This window comes from Heterocephalus glaber, unplaced genomic scaffold, assembly GCF_053883595.1.
Source record: "Heterocephalus glaber isolate CG9 unplaced genomic scaffold, H.glaber_assembly_v1.0 deba00001608, whole genome shotgun sequence".
In the NCBI taxonomy this organism is placed as follows: Eukaryota; Metazoa; Chordata; class Mammalia; order Rodentia; family Bathyergidae; genus Heterocephalus; species Heterocephalus glaber.
In genome coordinates this window covers 32236832-32256028 of record NW_028258379.1, presented here as the reverse complement: position 1 = coordinate 32256028, position 19197 = coordinate 32236832, and positions in this window count along the sequence as shown.

Genomic DNA, 19197 nt, shown 5'->3' with positions numbered 1-19197 from the left:
ACAACTAAGCCAGGATTACCCAATCCTAGCCACACTGACATTTTAGGCTGGGTAATTCTTTGTTTTCTTGTCCTGTTTGTGCATTGTAGGATCTTTATCAGCATCCCTGATTTCCACCCACTAGATGCCAGCAGCAAAACCCTTCTCCCAAGCTGTGACACCCAGAATGTCTCAGGAGTTGCCTAATGGCCCCTGGGTAGCAACACCCTCCCACCAAATGTTGAAGTTTATCTAGGGCGGGAGTGTAGGATGTATGGAAATGTCACAGAGTAGAGAAAGAGAACAATACGGTCTGGAAATTTTTCATCCAGTAAGAAGAAAAACCTTAAACAGGGTGTGGTGGCACATCCTGTAGCTCCAGCTGGGAACTGCTTCAGAGGCTGCTTCAGAGGCTGAAGCAGGAGAATCATTTGAGTTCAAAACGAGCCTAGGCAACCTAAGATCCTATTATGACAATTGGTTTACCAGTTTCTAAAAGATGTTACATTTGCTCACAGAGTTCAAGTTGACCAGTGTAGGAACTGTACACAGGACAAAGCAGAAATTCCAAATGAAATTTTTATTAATTTTTATTTAGGAAGCAGAACTTTTACTTTATTCCAACAGTTTCTTCAGAGGTAGACTTTGTTTTTATTGCAATGAGTTCTTCTACTCGAGCTAGAACACTTTCAATCAAATCAAATGTGAAAAGAGCCGAATGTGGGACCTTAAGCTGCATGTCAGGAGCCATATTAGGGATCTCTTCTCTACCTACAGTTACAGGACAAAGACTACTTAGACTTCTGAACTATTTGGTTATTTTCTTGGCTGTCTTTAATTTCTGCTTCATAGTGTGCTTTTGACATATTAAGTCCTGTATGAAGTGGCTTTAAGAAATTATTCTCAACCTTTCCAAGTTCTGTCCACAATCCAGTTTGATTGTCATTTTCCCAAATGAAATTTCTAAAGCAGAGAATTGTATTTCAGAAAGATATAACATTGGCCTCATATATGGCAAGGAAAAACAAACTGGTACTGCTGGTGTCAACATTTCACCATGATGGAAATATTGGTAGAGAAACCTCGACAAAATGGAAGCCTGAGATGATAACTTTCTACAATAAAACCAAAGGCAGAGAAGATGTCATTGATGAGTTGTGTGGAAAACTATGATGTCACTCGAAACACAAAGCACTGGCCAATGGTTGTGTTTTACTCGATCCTAAACATCGGTAGCATAGTTTCATAGTTTGCAAAGAAAATAATAAGTGCAATATACCATGGAGAAATTTTCTTAGAAGCTTGGGACTGGGACTCATAAGAGATCATTTACAGCAGAGGAAAAAATCAAAATATTTCTCCCCAGGGAACTACACAAAAAAGCTGTGGAGCACACTGGTGAACTGACAGGTGAACAGGCAGACATAGCTGCACGAAGACCTACTGCAACCAACAGGAAAACCAAAAAGATGTTAATGTGCCATACAAGAAAGGACAGAAAAACAACACATACGTGCTACCAGTGTAAGTGATACTTGTGTGTGCAGCATGCAGTTGTCATGTGTAAATACTGCCTTGAATATGACAATTGAACCAAAGATTTTTTTTGTAGAGTTCTATTGATATTTTCATTGTAGTTCATATAGGAATGTATTTCTGATGTTATCTTTTAGATCTTGTAAGCAAATACACAGCTGATGTGAAAATGTCAATGTTTATTCTAAATGCACAATACATATTAATAATTTCATACTTGCTTTTTTTTGCAACAGGTTGTAGTAAAACCACCACTAGATCAAAGCCAACATGGGAAAGAAAAAGACTCATATCAATATCATTGTCATCAGACACGCGGACATTTCGGCTGCCACTTCAGGATGTCTACAAAATTGGTGGTATAGGCACCATCCCTGTGGGCTGAGTGGAGACTGGTGCTCTCAAGCCTGGCATGGTGGTCACCTTTGCAACAGTCAATGTCACAAGTGAAGTAAAGTCTGTTGAAATGCATCATGAGGCTTTGAGTGAAGTCTCCCTGGTGACAATGTGGGCTTCAATGTCAAGAATGTGTCTGTCAGCCAGGGATTTAGCTCAATGGTGCCGCTGTCTGCCTCTCAAGCACAAGGTCCTGAGTTCGATCCCTGGTACCAAAAAAATAAGAGCATGTCTGTCAAAGGTGTTCGTCATGGCAATGTAGCTGGTGACAGCAAAAATGCCCAAGCAATGGAAGCAGCTGGTTACCCTGCTCAGGGGATTATCCTGAACCATCCGAGCCAGATCCGTGCTGGCTGTGCTCCTGTACTGGATTGCTACACAGCTCACATCACTCGAAAGTTTGCTGAGCTGAAAGAAAAAATGGATTGCCGGTCTGGTAAGAAGCCGGAAGAGGGCCCCAAATTCTTGAAATCTGGTGATGCTGCCATCGTTGACATGGTTCCAGGCAAGCCCATGTGTGTTGAGAGCTTCTCTGACTCTCCACCTCTGGGTCGTTTTGCTGTTCACGATATGAGACAGACAGTTGCCGTGGGTGTCATCAAAGCAGTGGACAAGAAGGCTGCTGGAGCTGCAAGGTTACCCAGTCTGCCCAGAAAGCTCAGAAGGCTAAATGAATATCACCCTAACACCTGCCACCCCAGTCTTAATCAGTGGTGGAAGATCGGTCTCAGAGATGTTTGTACCAATTGGCCATTTAAGTTTAATAATAAAAGACTGGTTGATGATAATGATGCATCGTAAAACCTTCAGAAGGAAAGGAGAATGTTTTATGGACCATTTTTTGTGTGTGTTGTGTGTGTGGCAGTTTGAAGTTATTAGTTTTTAAAGTCAACATTTTCTTTTTGTACCGGGGATCGAACTCAGGACCTTGCGCTTGCGAGGCAGGTGGTGGCACCACTGAGCTAAATCCCTGGCCCCATAAATCAACACATTTAATGGAAACAACTTGACCAAAAATCTGTCGCAGAATTTTGAGACCCATTTTTAAAAATTTTAATACTTCATCTTATTGATATTTTATGTTCCTGCTGGGGATTTAGCTCAGTGGTGCCAGCGTCTGCCTCGCAAGTGCAAGGTCCCGAGTTCAATTCCTGGCACCATAAAAAAAAATTTTTTTTAAAAGAATTTTGTGGTCTGGGGATTTAGCTCAGTGGTTTCGCCACATACTACACAAGCACAAGGACCTGAGTTTAATCCCCGGTACCAAAAAAAACAAAACAAAACAAAAAAACTTATGTGATATTTTATGTTCCTGTTAACTACACATTGTATAATATAATAAGAACCTCCTGACAAAACAGCAAGACCAGCGAGATGCAAGTATGTCTTACAAAAAGTCCAGGAAAGCAAAACACATGTGATGTCAGTGTAAGCAATATATATGTATGGAACTTGTTCTCGTGTCAAGATTGCCCTAGGTGTGATAATTGGTTTTTTTAATAGAATGCTATTGATATTTTCATTGTAGTTCATACAGGAATTTATTTGTTTTTCTTTTTATACTTTATACACCAAAAATCAGTCAATGTTGAAAATTTTGATGCTTTTTTAATAGACACTCAAAAAATATTAAAAATTCAATAATTTATTTTTTGATGTTTTTCCTGTTAAGTACTTATTGTTAAATATAATAAAACTCATAACATTAAAATTAATAATTCATCAATAGAAATATTCTAAAGAACAAACATGGGTATTATACACCCACATTTATGTGTCTTTATGACAAAATTTGCATTATGCCCTGCATTAGTATTATAAAATAAGCACTCTTGTTATTGTTGCTGCTGATATTATCACCAAACCTGGTCCAAGGAGGTTCCAGAAACTGAGATAACAAACTTAAACCATCCTGCTCATAGAACAGGTTTGCAGGTTTGCTGACTCCCACAGCAGAAAAAGAATTTTCAGGACTAGTTAGTAAGAGGCATAGGAAGGCTTTATTAGGCAGAAATTTACAGGTACATGCTCAAAGAAATAGAGTGTGAGCCCTCCAGAGAGAGAGGAGCACATTATTTCCTGGAACTGGGAACATTTCTCCTCCTCTTGAGGAGGTAGAGACCTTAGGAAAAGATGACCTACCACCCAGAAGGGCACTGGTCTATATTGCAGGCATGGGTCCTTTTTGTTTATTTGTTTGTTTATTTATTTTTTATTCATTTGGTTTTTTTGAGTCACGATTTTGTTATATAGCCCAGGCTACCCTTGAACTCAGAGCGATCCTCCTGCTTCAGCCTCCTGAGGGCTGGAATTATAGGCATGTGCTACCATCCCTGGCTTTTTTCTTTTTTCAGATGGATAATTTTTAGAATTCTTTGAATTCTCTCAACCTGTTCCTTTATTTTAGGGTCCATTTCTTGTTCTTTACTTCCTCAATTAAGCCAATTTATGGACTTAAGAGTATTCCTGAAGAACTTTGGGTATGATGTGTCTGAAAGCAAAGGAGCCTGAATTTAACGGTTAACCAAGGTGACACGGATCACTTTGGGTAACTTCAACTGGGTCCCAGAAGTTGCAGTCACTGTGACTTGTGTAAATGAACAAGTGTGCGTGCATTTGTGTGTGTTGATAAGTATAAAGCTTATTGAAAAAAATCTGTGGCCCACTCAAAGGAAACCCAACCTGCAGATTTCAGACTAATTTCTGGCCACATTTGTATTTCACCACCATTTTTCTTTCTTCTTTCACTTCCACTTTTTCCCCTAAAGTCACTCTTTTAATACAAAAAGATGTTCCTGGGGGGAATAAGATGTGATTCTGGGGGATCAGGCTCAAGGAGAACGGTGTGTGTGTGTGTGTGTGTGTGTGTGTGTGTGAGATATTTTTAACACAAGTGGAGGAAAAACTTTAAAATCTTTTGGCTTTTGTTTCTGTCAAGCAACACTGTGGACAATGAAGTACATGTCCCTACTAAGATGAATTCCGTATAATATTTTGCAAAACAGATCAGGATATACGAAGAAGATAGGGGCTACCATGGGTCAGTTCCCCAGAAGCCAAGCCTGAGAGGTGATTCTTATACAAATGAGTTCCTAGGAGGTGAGCTCGGGAGAAATTTAGGGAAGACTGACCAATCAGGGAAAGGAAGCAGCTCTATAAAGAGGCAGGTTTGGGTGGAAGTGGGCCTTGACCAGATCTCATGGACACTGTATCATACAGGCTGCTCTACCCAGAGGCAAGAAGACTGAGCTGTTACATATGCCCATCAGCCAGTCAGTGGCCAGTAAGGTGGGTGTAACCACGCAGTGGCACAGTGGGAAACATCCTGAGGGGGATGCAGGGTGAGCTCCCAGCAGGTAAGAGATAGTGCACCGGCTCAGGAAAGGGGATCTGGGCAGGATATCAAGAGCATCCACTATACAGGGGCCATCAAAACTTGTCCATGATACTAGAGTCAAATATATAGGATAGTTTTTTGGCTTCACTATTTATTCATTTTTGGGTTTTTAGTAGACAATTTTAAAGCAGTTTTAGGTTCACAGCAATGTTGAGCAGAAAGTTCCATTTTTCTTGACTTCTGTGTTTAACAGAATTAACATATACTCTCTGCCTCCCACCATACACACACACACACACACACACACACACACACACAAAACAGTATCCTACACTAGAGTGGTACATTTATCACAATCAATGAGCCTTCAGTGACACAGCATTGTCATCCAGAGTCTGTATAGTAATTTGCCTTAAGGTATTGGGGACCACTCTTGGTGTGGTACATTCTATGGGTTTTGACAAGGGTGCAATGGCATGTACCCACCATTAGAGTATCATACAGAGCAGATTCACTGCCCTAAAAACTCTCTGTGTCCTGTCTATTTATCTCTACCAACCCTGACAACTACTGATCTTTTGACTGTCTGTCTCCACCATTTTTCCTTTTCCAGAATGTCTTATAGTTGGAATCACATAGCAGGTAGACTTTTCAGATTGGCTTCTTTGACTTAGTAATATATATTTAAGTTTCTCTCATGTCTTTTTATGACTTGGTAGCTCATTTCTTTTCAGGGTTAATATTCTGTTGTCTAGATGTACCATAGTTTATAAACCCATTCACCTACTGAAGGATATGTTGCTTCCTTCCAAATTGTGGCTGCTTTATTATAAATACTCAGGTGGAGATTTTTGGGTGGAGTTAAGTTTTCAACTCCTTTGGTAAATACAAAAGAGTACGATTGATAGATTGTATGGTAAGAATATGTTTAGTAGTATAAGAAACCATCGAAGTGGCTGCATCATTTTGTATCCTAATCAGCAAAAAATCCTCACCAGCATTTGGTGCCCTTGGTGTTCTGGAACACAACTTTTCTAATAAATGTGTAGTGCTGTCTCATTGTTTTAATTTGCATTTCCCTGATGACTTGTTATATGGGACATCTTTTCATATGCTAACTGTCCAGCTGTGTGTCTTTGGTGAAGTATCTGGGTATTTTGCCCATTTTTCATTTTTTTATTTTAAAAGTTTTAAGAGTTTTAAAATATTTTGGATAATATTCCTTTTACAATTTTTTTTTTGGACTCTGCTTTATCTTCTTAGTCTCTTGGTTCATGTATATTTTTAAAAGAATTCTAGTCAATGTAAATGAACTATGAAAACATTACAATAAATGAAATAAAGTCACAAAAGCTTTGTGTTTTATCATTACATTTTTACACAATGTCCATTAGACAAATCCACAGAGTCAGGGAGAAAATTAGTGGTTGCCAGGAATTGGGCCAGAATGGGGCCAGAATTTTAGTGTGATGAAAATGTTCCAAAATTAAATAATGACAATGGGTACGCCACTGTGAATATACTAAAAGCAACCAAACTGTAAAGTCTAAAACAGTGAATTTCGTGGTATGTGAATTATGTCTCAATAAAGTTGTTAAAAAAAACTTTGTATTATAGAGCCACAAACTCTATCAAAACTTTATAGTTATAAAAATTATAGTCGAATACTTTCTATAAATATTTTCACTGGGCTGGGGATTTAGCTCAGTGGCACCACACCTGACTGGCAAGCTCAAGGTCCTGAGTTCGATTTCCGGTACCAAAAATAGATATTTTTTCACTGAAAAGTTGGGCTACACATCAGGAAAATACTTTGTTTAATACTGCCATAACTTCAATATCACTCTCCTTTTAAATTTATATTACTTGTCATCTGCATCCTTGAAAGCTGGAACAAGACTGGGCGATGAAGTCATCAGGGGTCACTGTTGAATTCTCCAAATATCTTGGCTCCTAGGAGGCTCCCAGAATTCTAACAGGTGCCTTTGCAGTATATATTGAGAGATGAGAATGAAACAGATTGTGGCCCCAACCCGAGGGCTTGCAAATCACATGTCCCATTGTGCTGAGTCTTGAGGAAGTACCCGTAGTTAATACCCACGCAGTCAACATTTTTTCCTCCTAGCCAGTAAGCATTTCTTAGTCACTGGTGGATGGATTTTGCAGACTTTGGCTATCATGTGACAGTGGGGGTTGATTTAGGTCAGGTGATTTATTATGATCTTCAGGACAGTTGAGCCAAGCCTTTTGCCTGAAGCCGTGTCCTCAGCGAACTTGGCCTGTTTTACAATTTTGACCTGCCCTGGAATATCATTCCTCAGAGGGTGCTGATAAGCAGGTTGATAATGAGTGCCCAGATCCTGGAGACCAGTATGGATGACAGAGGAACAATCCGAACTACCTGGCCCAGGGTTTGGCTGGCTAACCTTGGATGGGCCACTCCACGGTCACAGCTTCCAGCTCATTTTGAAAATAAATGGACCGAACTACATAATCTGTAAGACTCTTCCCACTTGAATAAATCAGCTCATTCAGGGCTTCTATAACTTGAATTTCACAGAGCAGAACAGTTCTCATAAATTTTCACGAGCTGACATTATTTATAATAGAGTTTACTTTTTACTTTCCAAGGAAGGACAATCAAAAAATAAGACCCAGCCGGGGATATAGCTCAGCGGTGCCGCACCTGCCTCTCAAGCACAAGGTTCTGAGTTCCAGTACTGGAAAAAATAAATAAACAAGCAAATAAATAAAGCCAATAACTGCCATTTTCTATCACATCATTTCTAGGAAGAAAGGAAATATTAACTTAAAAAAAAAGGTCAAAGTCCGGTTGAAGTTCAGGTCCAGAGGTGGGAAGGAGCTGTCAACAAACAGCAAATCTTCTTCCTGGGAGGAAATGTCCTTATCTCTCTATTCTTTTCTAACCTTTCATCCTTTTTCTTGTGTTTGCCTTTGCATCTCTAATCTTGGTTTAGCTGCCAGATTAGGTAGATGCTTGAATTAGCTTTTTTTTTTCCATTAAGTTTATTGGTACATTTTAGGTATAAAATACAGTTACATTCATCATTAGGATCTTGTACCTTTACATGAGTATCTTGGTTCTTATTTTTTTCCCCTTCCCCTGCCCTCCCTTTACCCCCTCCACCCTTCCCTATTTGCAAAGGCTTTGTTTCCATTTTTTTCCTTTTCTCATATTTTTTCTTTTCCCTTCTTTCCTTTCCCCTACCCCTCCCACTTTCCCTGCTCCTTTTGATCTTTTCTTCCTGTTACACAATATCAATTATACATTTTTTAAATTACAGTATCAAGATCTAGAAGACATTACCACAGATTTTACAGAATTTAAAAGGATATAGAAAGCATATTACAAAAATCTTTTTTGAAATAAATTGGACAACTTCTAAGAAGTACCTTGGAAGACAAATTAATGAAACTGACTCTGGAGGAAATATAAAATTTGAATAACACCTATTAAAGAAAGTATATTCCTAGCTTGAAAACCTACCTATATGACAATAGGCTCATATACATTTTAACTGATAAATTATATCAAACATTTAAAGCAGAGAGAAAAAGCCATATAATCCTGTCAGTAGTTGAAGAAAAAGTATTGGACTAAATTCTGGTAAAAGTCATCAGGAGACTAGAAGTAGAACAGAACCTTCTCAACAGATAAAAAACATGTTCTCCATACTTCTAGGAAAAATGCCTTATATGAATGGAAAAGATACAATGCTTTCTCCCTAAGGTGGGGAACAAGGGCAGATATGCCTTCTCTTCATCTGTCCATTAAACTTTGAAATATAGGCCCAAACCAAAATACTCTGGCAATAGACCCGAATTTTTATATATATTTTGTGTTTTCTAATCCTGCTAAATTAAAATACAAGTTCTAGGGGCTCCTGGAGATTTCTTAGTATTTTCTCTGTAGATGATCATTTCATCTACATATAAAGATTGTACTTCTACCTTGCCAATCCCATCCTAACTGTGTCATTTTATTGCCAGACTATTTTGATCTAGGCCTATGTTTCAAAGTTTAATGGACAGATGAAGAGTAGGCATATCTGCCCTTGTTCCCCACCTTAGGGAGAAAGCATTGAATCACCTTTTTAAAAGTGGGCTAAACTGGGCGTGGTAGCACATTCCTGTAATCCAAGCACTCCAGAGGCTGAAGCAGGAGGATCACTGTGAGTTGAAGACCAGCCTGTGCTACATAGTGAGACCCTGTCTCAAAAAAACAAAAAATACATACATACATGCACACATACATAAAATTAGTGTACAATTTAAAAAAATACAGATGGGCTATTTTCATTTATCTGACCCTATCATTGTATTCTATTCTATTGCTATTCTAACTGCCTACTCATAATAACTAAATACTGCACCATCGCTCCTACCGTCTAATTTTAGAACATTTCATTACCCTCAAAAGATACTTTATGCCCATTTGCCCATCACTTCCTGTTCCCACTCACCACTACTAGGAAACCACTAATCTAATTTTTCTTTTCCTTGTTTTGGTACCAGGGATAGAACACGGGTCCTTCCGCTTGCAAGGCAGGCAGTGGAACCACTGAGCTAAATCCCTGGCCCCACTAATCTAATTTTTAATCTCTTTAGATTTGCCTTTTTTGCATATTATGTAACAAAATCACACATTATGTGGCTTTTTGTGTCTAGTTTTCTTTATTTAGCTAATGTTTTCAAAGACCTTCCATGTTGCAGCATGTATCAGCGTTTCATTCCTTTTTCTGGTGCAATGATGCATCAGTTGTAAGGAGAGACTACACTTTGTTTATTCATTCACCTATTTGTGGATATTTGGTTGTTTATTCATCAACAGATATTTGGGTGTTTCTACTTGTTGACTATTATAAACAATGGTACCATGAACATTTGCATGTGAGTTTTTGTATATGTTTTCTGTTCAATTGGATACATAGTCCTGAAACACATAACAATGTTTAGTTAACACTGAACTGCATTTCTCAGAATGTAGCCCCAACATTAAACAATACCTGACCATATACCTACAAGTGGAATTGTTGGGTGTGGCAGACAGTGTAATGGCCCTTCAAAGATGGCCCTAGTCCTTGTGATTTGTGGATATGTTGCATGAGGAAGAGATTTTGCAGACGTATTTAAGGACCTGAGATGGGGAAATTATCTTGGGTTATGAAGGTGAGCCCAATGTAACCCAATGTAGGGTCATTTTAAGGGAAAGATGTGTCAAAGAAAGAAAGGTATCCAAGTTACACAGAATGAGGAAGACTCATCTAAGCCATCTCTGGCTTTGAAGATGGAAAGAAGCTGTGAGCCAAGGAACGTGGGCACACATTAGAAGCTGGAAAAGGCCACCAGAGCCTTTGCAAGGAATGCAGCCCTCCCCAAACCTTGATTTTACCCCAGTAAGATACTTTTCAGACTTCTGACCTCCAGAATCATGGAGAAATAAATTTGTGTTGTATTAAGTCATCTAATTAGTGGTAGTTTGTTACAGCAGCCACAGGAAGCCATTATTGTAGGCAGCTAAGTTGGGTAGAAATTAATAGAGTCAAAGAGTGACTGGGCCCTCAAGACAGTCAACCCAAAAATAAATACATCAAGATTGTCGCTGGAGGTGCAAGATAGTGATGCAATGGCTAGGACCGAATGCCTTCCTAGAGATAAACAGAGACTTGAGATTACACTGTAACTAGCACCGCCCAGTCCGGTCCCCAAAATGCCTTTATTCATTCCATGTACCCTTGCTATGTGACTTCTCTATTGTTTCAATATTAGCTAAGTGGCTATACCATAATTCTATAAGTTAATTATAGTCTGACTCACGTACTCATGTTGTGATTTTTGTGTATAAATTACCCCTGACCTAGGGCCTCAGTAGCCACCCACTTGGGGTCCCACTTGAAAATCTAGGAGCTATTCTTCTTCCCCTGTTTCCAATAAAACTCTCCTAACTACTTCCTTTGGTTCGAGACTTCATTCTTCAACATTATGTGAGACCACAGACTTGGCACATTTGGCATCTAACAGGTCCGAGTTATATTTTGTCTATATCACTATTACTTTTGGTCTTATGGTGCCCTCGACTTCACTTTCACGTCACTTCCAAAGACACCATTGGTTGGGATTAAGGGCACAATCTGCCATGGGCATGGTCTCAAATTCCAGCTCTACTATGTACTTACTGTATGTGACCTTGAATAAGTTATTTAATTTTTCTGCGCCTTAGTTTCCATGTTTGTAAAATGAAACTAATAACAATGCTTCCTTCAAGCTCTGTTATGAGAATTGTATCAGTTTATATATGTTGAACAGGGCTTAGAACAATAATACCTAACATGTGGATGCAAAATCGTTTGCTGTTATTATTACTTACATGGGCTTCCAAGAAAGCAGAAGTAATAGCCTACTCCAGAGGTGAAATTTAAAAGTCTGCTTAAATCTTTCAAAAGTGATTTTCTTCCTTCCATTAACCTCCTTCAAATCCCGAAGTTGCTAAGACCGGATTTCCCCTAGAGCTCAGGCTAATGGTTTCAAGAAAATCCCTCCCCGAGAGAATGAATGATCTTCGAGAACACTTTGCCCAAGCCCTGGATAAGGAAGGCAGAGGAGCTTTGCCAAAACCCCTTGACAGATTTTCTGGTCCCTTTGGGACATCTTGCTCCGAAACTACTACTCAGTCTGTCAAGAGTCTGGGATATGCTTTTATCCAGTTCCTCCAAACACTGTGAGCACTTAGCAAATGTTGGCTGAAAATGAAATGAATAAGAGTTGGCCAGAAGAGCCCTCTGACTCCCACTTCTGCTGACTCTCTAGAATAAATGGAATCCCTTCCTGGCCTTTGGCTGTGGAATTTGAGAACTGGAATAAGTTTGGAGATGAAATAGCCCAAGACCTTGGTTTTTCAGATAAAGAAATTGAATCACCTTAGCAAACACAGCACTAAGATCACACAGAAAATAGCCACAAGGCAGCTGTTCTGGCTTCCAGCCCAGAGGCCTCCTTGTGAGTGATAGAGCCTGAGCTACAGGGCTGAGTCTGGGGTAGGCTCATCCTCCAGCCGCACCCTGAGAGTTACTTGTGGAACCAAGTTCCTGTTGTCACCTTGTCACCTTGTTCCAGTACTTCCTTTCTCAAATACAACTTCTTTCTCAATTTTAGATTTTGGTACATCAAAGAAACACTACGAATATCCCTTGCCACATCTTTCTTCAACCTCCAATGAGTATGATAGGACACCGTCAAAATCCTCATTATTACTGGTTGTGTACCTAAACAAACCCCAGACTTTCCAATTGCAAAAATAGTGAGACTCGCTTGTCATGAAAATACACATGCAACAACTAACGTCAGCTGAAAAGTAAAAATAGTTAGCAAGAACAGAGTTCCTTTTTTTTTTCTTTCTTTCTCTACAACCAAGCACTTGGTTAATCAGGTCACTGACAGGAATAAAAATGTCAAAACAGGAAGCAATAAATGGCAAGCAAAGCACTATGTTCAACGAGACTCCTAACAATTTGCTCCAAGCTCTCACAGATGAGTGACAAGCCCCAAACCTTTTTAGCGAAAAGGTTCTGTAGAATGTGAGGGTGAATTCAACACCCACTCCTATACAGATGCTTTAAGCCAATAATGTCCTCAGGTCCCTTACCTTCCCTTATGTCACTCAGGCAAGCAGCTCTGGTGTCTGAATTATTCCTACTCCTGAACAGATTCTCTTGTTACCCACCCCCCACCAGATCTTTTACTCACATCTCATAAAGAATCTCTTATTTCAGGTTCTGTGATAATATATGGATCTTCTGCGCCAATTTAAAATTTTTAAATTTCTTTTTCTTCTTTTTATTATATTGCCTAGTATTGCTAGTATGACTAAAGTTCCTTTGATCCACACGTCTGTTTTTGTACCAGTACTATGCTGCTTGGTTTTTTGTTGGTTTTTTTTTTTTTTTTTTGGTACCAGGGATCGAACTCAGGACTTTGGGCCTTCAAGGCCAGGGGCAGAACCACTGAGCTAAATCCCCAGCCCCTGTTTTGTTTTTTTTTAAATCACTATAGCTTTGTAATGTAACTTTGCATGTAACCAGGATCGTGATGCCTCCTGCTTTGCTCTTGTCGCTCAGGATGGCTTTGACTATTCTGAGTCTTCTGATCCATATAAATGTTATAATTATTTTTTCTAGTTGTATGAAAATTGCTATTGGTATTTTGATTGGGATTGCATTAAATCTATACATCAGTTTTGGTGATAGGACTACTTTGACAATACTGGTTTTGTCTATTCAGGAACAGGGAACGTCTCTCCATTTTCTAATGTCCTTTTCAATCTCTTTTTTTCAGAATACTATAGTTTTGTCTATAGAGGTCTTTCACTTCCTTGGTTAGGTTAATTCCCAGCTATTTAATTTTTTTGAAGGTATTGATAATGGGACTGTTTTCCTGATTTCTTTCTCAGTGAGTTCATTGTTTTTTGTTTTTGCTGGTTTTGTTTTGTTTTGTCTTGTGTTTTTGAGACAGAGTCCGTAGTTCAGGCTAGATTTGAACTCACTATGTAGCCCAGGCTGACCTAAAACTTGCAGTAATCCTCCTGCTTCAGCCTCCCACGTGCTGCAATTATAGCCATGCGTCATTACAGAAACACTAATGATTTTTGTATTTTGCTACTTTGCTGAATTTGTTTATTAGCTCTAAGAGTCTTCTGGTGGACTTTTTTGTGTTTTCTATGTAAAGGATCACAGCAGTAAACGTGGCTTTTCAAGAATCATTTACTTTGCTAGTGTGAAATATTTCAAGCATAAGTCAAGACGATAAAAGGCTGGAGATTTAGCTCAGTGGTTTCGCCACCTGCTGCGTAAGAGTAAGGACCCAAGTTCGATTCCCGGTACCAAAAAAAAAAAAAGGAAGGAATCAAGGCAAGATGATATAATAGCAAACATCCCATATACCACTATCACCTTTATTAAGTCATGCATTATGTCCTATTTGTTTCTGATCCTTAAAAAAATGAACCAGAGGGCTGGGGATTTAGCTCAGTGGTTCTGGTGCCTGCCTCGCAAGCACTAGGTCCCGAGTTCGATCTCCAGTACCAAAAAAAAAAAAATTAACTAGTTGAACAACTTGTTTCTATTTTGTCATTCATATGTCAGCCTGGTCCTAACATTCACTTCTATTCAGGCTGAACATAATAATCCTTCTACCTCTCCTTAACTTCCTGCCCACTCAGGTTAACCATTGGGATCTCAGCTTCCATGTCATGTTACCTTTTGGTGTTCTGTGAGACCAAAGCGACTCCATTTTGCTAAAATCCACCATTCCCCTAGCCTCTCAAATTAATGGTTAAAATGTGTTTGCTCTGGAACAAAAGATACAATCTGTAACAAACCAAAGTTCCTAAGTTAATTACTCAGCCATCTGTTTACCCAGGAAATGAACATCCTGGGCCCACTATCTGTAGGAACCGTCTGTTAATGTGCTGACTGTCAATGCTGGGTGGTCGTGACCATTAGTCACCGTGTCTGCTGACCACCAATACGTGACAGTTGCCCACTAACCTTTGTCCTTCTTTTCTTTTGTAAAACCTATACATAATCCCCCCTTACTCCTGATGAGTTCAGCCAATCAAAAATGTACACTTCATGCTCGCTAAATGTTAACCAATCACGTAACTGCTAAGTGAAAAATCTCCAAACCTTGCTGTAACCTCTATAAAAACCCTGCTAATTTGGAACTCGGGGCTCTCAATCTCGATCCGCTGTGTCGGTGACAATTGAGAGTCCCTGCTCAAGCTTGAATAAATGACCCTCATGTGCTTACATCGGAAACGGCCTCCTGGTGGTCTTTGGGACCTTACAATCTGGGCACAACAGTTCAATCCAAATCACCACGTCCCATTGTCCCAGGACAAGTGTAAAGCAAAGTGTGAGACCATGAGAGCAACTTGCAATACACTGGCCTCATATTTGGCCAAATTTAGGGGTGCAATCAATTGGGAAATAATGCTTTCAATTCCTTTTTACTGCATATATCAGAACAATTTCCTTTTAACTAATATGATATTTTGCTTCTGGTTTTACTCTTTTAGAAGTAATATGGTTTACTCTGTTTTAGAAGAAATATCCCAGGATGAATTAGTCAACTGAATGTATCTGAGATTCTAATTTTTCCATTGATCAAAAAATAAAATGTATTGGGCCGGGGATTTAGCTCAGTGGTTCCGCAGCCTGCCTAGCAAGCGGAAGGACCCAAGTTCAATCTCCGGTACCAAAAATAAAAAATAAAATAAAAAATAAAAAAATTTAAAAAATTAAAAGTATAGGCCAGGGATTTAGCTTGAAAAGGAAAAGTTTTAGGTAACTTAGTAGATTGAATATTAAGGTAGTTGTAGAAGCAAAATAAGTAATGTATTCTTTTAAGATTTGCTTTTCCTGTGTAGTTTAAGGTGATGGTAATCTGATTCTTTAACCAGTAACTTCATTAACCTAACAAAGTTGCAATGGCTGGGTGAATTTATAATGTATATGTGCCTATTTTGTGTCTGTGACTTGTAAATAGGAACTGGAATTATATTTACACATCAAAGACCAGATGAGATAATGGCTAAAAAAGATCTAAAAAGGGAAATGCTGAACAAAGGGGCCAGTATTAACCAGACTGGTTTCTGGTGGTCCCGCCCGTTTGCAACAGGTAGAAATTTTATTATTTTGTCAGAATTCTGTGTCTCCATGTATTTCCTTCCAAGATTTCTGGAACAAGCTCAGTGGTGCTGCCACCTGCCTTGCAAGCACAAGGTCCCGAGTTCAATCCCTGGTACAAATAAATAAATAAATAAAAAGTGTATATAGCTAGCGATCCTTCTATCCCTGCTTTCTCCACCCCCAAATAACTATTTTCATAAATTAATGTCTATAATTCTGTACATTTTATACTCTTAACATGCATTTTCATGTCTACAGGATTACATAGTATTATTTTATGGGTTTAAATTTTAAAATAAATGTTATTATACCCTATGTATCCTTCTGCAACTTGTCCATTCAAAGTACTTTTTTATAGACAATTTTATTAGCCTCCAGCTACTTCTGACCATCCAGGCAAGTGTGAATCAATCCCTGAAGTTTGGTGAAAAGGTGGACTTGGGTTTGGGAACAGCAGTTGCACTGCTGGCTGAGCAGAAAAACCGTGACCTTATATCACATTGTCCTTTTAACATTTCGGTCATGAGAAATCTCAAAAATTTATGACACTGGGCAGCAGTGTAGTGGACCACACATATAAGTCAGCCAGCTTTGACTGATCAGTGATGCTCAATCTTGTCTCCCACCCCACAACAACCACCCAATCCAGATTATTTTCAAGCAAATTGCAGGCATTATTTCATCTCATTGGTGGTAGTTGGCCCCTAATGATCCTCACCTCCATATAGTCTTCTCCCACATTAAATCTGGGACAGTCTGTGAAACCAGTTGAATATGGTGGACCTGTTGGTTTCTGACATCTAAGGCTGGGTCACAAAAGACACTGTGGCTTCCTTGTTGTTGCCTTGGATTACTTGCTGTGGGAGGCAAGGCTGGAACTAAGAAAAGGTAAGCAAAGCACTGAGGATGCAAGATGGAGGGAACTATTTGTTCTTAGGTCCTGACCATGCACCTGATAAACAACCCTGAGAGTAAGCACCTCACTTACCTCCCTCCAGCTGCCATCCCCAGGGGACACAAAGACGACTCTGTGGAGAGGAACAGAGGTCATCAACCAACAGACAGCACGAACTAGCAAGTCACCTGAGACAGCCACCTGAGAAGCAGGTCGTCCAGGCCCCATCCAGACTTGGAAGACGGCAGCTCCTGGAGAGACTCGGAGAGAATCTGAGCCTGAACCGCCGAGCCTGGCTGCCCGAGGGCACAGGGCTGTGTAAGCCACTAAATTAGGGATGATGACACAGCAGATCACCAATGCAGAGACTGGTACCCAGAAGTCCGAGCTGCCCTAACAAAAGTCTGAAAATATGGGAGTGGCAGGAGGATTAGGCAAAGGGTGGAAACTGGGAACATTTGAGGGGATGTGTTAATGATGACCCTCCATGGAGGCTACCAGTGAAGGCTTAAAGATTTAAAGCAGGCGTGACCTACCTGTGGTCCATAGGCCACACAGCTCTGGATAGCTAGTAATGTGGGCCCATTAACATTCTTACGTGATTCTTAGATTTTCTTTTGTGTGTGTGCTGTGGTGATACTGAGGACGGAACCTAAAGCCTTCATACTGAGCTACATCTCCAGTTTTTAATTTTTTTTTCTTTTTTAAAATAGGGTCTTGTTAAGTTGCTAAATTGCCCAGACTGGGCTCAAACTTTTGATCCTCCTGTCTCAGCCTCCCAGAATACTGAGATTACAATATTATAGAGAGCTGAGTTAGGCAGAAACATTATATGCAATCAGGGAGGGATAGGTGCTCAAGGAAGTCAGGACAAAGGTAAAACACATCAAGACTGCATCCCAAGACACATCTGTTGGAGCTTGGACCTCAAGATAAAGATGGGGTGACCAGACCTGCATACTTCCTCAAAGGACAAACACTGGGCCTGATGAAGTCTAGATAGACATCAGCCACCCTGTGGGTGACCAGGACCACTGGACCCACCATTTCCTAGAAGTCTTTGTTCTTTCCATCCACACCTGTTACATGACTTGTTTCCCACTTAGGACCATTATTACCTAAGCGACTGTTTTTGTAACCTTAACAGTTGATCATGGCTGTGGCCCACATTGAGCCCACATGGGTTTTGCTCTATAGAACTCCCCTGGGGTCCCCGCCTACCTATTCAAGCCCCCTCCTGCCTCTCAGAAGCTACCCTATCAATAAATATCTTCCCACTCTTAACCTCTATTGTTCCTAGAATTCATTCTTCAATTCTTAGAGAGCACAAGCTGGGTATATCAGATGTCTAACAGGTTGGGAGATATAATATTTCATATTTCATCTCCGGTATCATTTCCTGTATCAACAGGACTGCACCACCAAGCCCAGCTTAGCAATATTTACTATGACTCAAGTGCATGGTGCTCAAGTGCCAGCTGCAGAGGGAGGGTGCATTGCAGGGCTAACCCGCCTCCTGCTCCCATCGAAGTCACTCCAATCCAAAGCTGCATGCAGCAGGTGTTAGGAGTACTTGGCTGACTTGGTGAGTAGAATGCAGCAGTGACACATAATAATATTTCAACCTACCAACACGTATGTGTGCCTGTGAAAACAGGCGTTTATTGTTACTGAGCAGACATGTACATTTTCTTATTTAATTATTAAATTTGAGTTTGTTGTGTTATTTTATAAAATAATTTTTTTAAAATTAAGAATAAAGAAAGCTTGTTATTTGTATCCATTGTCTATATTACATATTTTATAGGCAGCCCGAGACGATTCCTCTTCAATCAATATGGCCCAGGCAAGCCAAAAGGTTAGACACCTATGGTTTAAAGGAAAATGAAGAAAATATTATCAGAAACTAGAAGAATGGAGATTCTTGGAATGTAATGGTCAAAAATTTAGGAACACTGTCACCCACAGTAACATGGATAGTAGAAAATCTACCTCACCAACAGAGTGATGTGAGCAAGGACATAATCAGGAAAGGGTTGGATATGTCACCTGACTTCATCCTGCTACATATATTTTTTTTGGTACTGGGGATCAAACTTGGGTCCTTCCGCTTGCTCAGCAGGCAGCAAAGCCACTGAGCTAAATCCCCGGCCCCCTGCTACCTATGTTACAGTGCAAGAGAAAAGACACATACTAAAGAAGTCATTCTAAACATAAAGTTGCCAAGATTTGCCATTTGAAAACTCTCCACCTATCTAGATAGAAAACAATCTAAAATTAAGAAATGTCAGTGAGACATGTGACCCTATTATAAAATGAGAATACAAAAAAAAAAGAAATGTCTTTCA